The sequence below is a fragment of the Oratosquilla oratoria genome, chromosome 14 (genome assembly GCF_046742065.1).
Source record: "Oratosquilla oratoria isolate Oo_2021 chromosome 14, ASM4674206v1, whole genome shotgun sequence".
In the NCBI taxonomy this organism is placed as follows: domain Eukaryota; kingdom Metazoa; phylum Arthropoda; class Malacostraca; order Stomatopoda; family Squillidae; genus Oratosquilla; species Oratosquilla oratoria.
Window position 1 is genome coordinate 46297965 of NC_134790.1, and position 2500 is coordinate 46300464.

A 2500-nucleotide genomic window follows, 5' to 3' on the forward strand; every position below is an offset into this window, starting at 1 on the left:
TTCATATAACCTCCTCTTAGCATCCATTCTCAGATGTCAATTTCTCATTACACTATTTAATCCACCAAGGTATTTACTCGCTTCTCTCAATCTACATTCTACCTCCACCCCCCACTCCTCCCTTTCCTGACACATTCGCACAGAAGTATCTAAAACTATCCACTTCCTCCAGTCTTTTACCCTTTATGCTCACTTCCAGCCTGCTGTCACTCTCTCCCCTTGTACTTCTCATCATCTTACTTTTGCCCACATTTATCTTCAGCTTCCTTTTTTCACACACCTCAAACTCTGTCACTAACTTCTTCAATCCCTCCTTTGATCCTGCTACAAGCGCAGTGTCGTCAGCAAACAACAACTGGCTCACATCCCACTTTTCTCCATATTCTTTAACCATCTCCAACCCATGACCCACTACCCTTGCATTCACCTCTCGCACCACCTCATCCATGTAAAGATTTAACAGCCAGGGCGACATAACACATCCTTGACGAAGTCCCACTTTTACCTCAAACTATTCACTCTCTCCATTTCTAATCCTGACACAAGCTCTACTACTCTCGTAAAAACTCTTGACAGCTCCTAGAAGCTTTCCTTCTATTCCATATATCTACAGTACCTCCCACAGTGCCTTCCTGTCTACCCTGTCATAAGCCTTTTCCAGATCCATAAAAGCCCAAAAAACATCCTTACCTTTTCCTATAGCTTTCTCACACATCTGTCTTAATACAAAAATCTGATCTACACAACCCCTACCTGTCCTAACCCCACACTGTTCCTCACCAATTACTCCCTCTGTTCCTCTCTTAATCCTCTCAATCAAGACCCTCTCATAAGCCTTCCCAACTACACTCAACAAGCTGATCCCTCTGAAACTACTACACTCACACTTGTTCCCCTTTCCCTTGTAAAGCGGAACTATACAGGCACTCCTCCAGTCCTCCGGCACTCTACCCTCTCTTAAAGAATCATTAAATAACCTCACCAGCCAGTCCACCATAACTGTACCTCCTTTCTTCAGACAATCTGCATAGCATCCATCCAACCCAGGTGCTTTACCTGCTCCCATCATCTTAACAGCTGCTTTCACTTCATCCTTCCCTACTTCTCCTCCATTTTCCTCACTCATCACTCTCATTTTCCTAGCGCTTCCCCCTGCAACTACCTTTCCCTCCCTATCCTCCTTCACATTTAACAACTCCCTAAAATACTCTGCCCACCTTCCTCTCACTGCCTTCTCTTCCATTCTCATCTCTCCATCTGCACCTTTTACCTTTTCTTCTCTACTTGATTCGCCTCCTCTTCCTCTTTTAATTTCCTTCCAAAACATCTTTTACAAAGGATTACAAAGGCGGAGCATGCCGACAGGAGACCTTTTGATCCATATCTAGGTCGGATGCGAAAAAAAAATCATATTAATAATAAAATAATAAATAAAAACTATGATAATGTAAATAACAAATAAAATACATAAATAAATGCATAGGTATAGTTAAATAATAAACAAACAGGTAAATAGTAAATAATAATAAATTGACATACAAATGATGACAGACAAATGATAACAAAACAAAAACAAATAATATAAGATAAATTATAATCATTACAGCATCTTACTTAGGTATTTATCTAAATGATTCTTAAAGCTTTGAACTGAACTACATTGCACTACCTGTGCAGGAAGTTTATTCCATTCATTAACTACACGGTTGGCAAAGTTGTTTCTACCTACTTCCAAATTGAATCTATTTCCGGACAGTTTGAGACCATTGTTTCTTGTCTGATTCTCATTCAATGTAAAAATTTGGTCACTTTTGATGTTGTCAATTCCCTTTAGAATTTTAAAGACCTGTATCAAGTCACCTCTGAGTCTACGCTTTTTTAGGGAAAACAGATTCATATGTTTTAGTCGATTTTCGTATGATTTTATTTTGATATTTGGAATCAGTTTTGTGGCTCGCCGTTGTACTCTTTCCAATCTGTCAATGTCTTTAATGAGATTCGGTGACCATACGGAAACAGCATATTCCAAATGTGGACGAACTAACGATTTATATAGCTTGTTAATGAGTGATGGACTTTTGAAATCAAAAGATCGCGCAATCAGTCCTAGAATCTTATTTGCTTTCTCAGAGGCTGAAATACACTGCTTGGATGATTTGAGGTCGTTACTGATAATTACGCCGAGATCTTTTTCACTATCCACTTTTGTTAACGAATTTCCAAATAACTTGTAATCGTACTTACTGTTATTTTTACCTATGTGCATTACCTTGCATTTACTTGTGTTAAATTTCATTAGCCACTTTTCAGACCATTGCTGTAATTTATCTAAATCTTCTTGAATATCTAATTGGTTTGAGTGATCATTTGCCACTCCGCACAGTTTTGTATCATCAGCAAATTTGGAAACAGTAGATTTTAGTCCATGGTCTATATCATTTATATATACTATGAATAGAAGTGGCCCAAGAACGGAACCCTGAGGAACTCCACTTGCAAC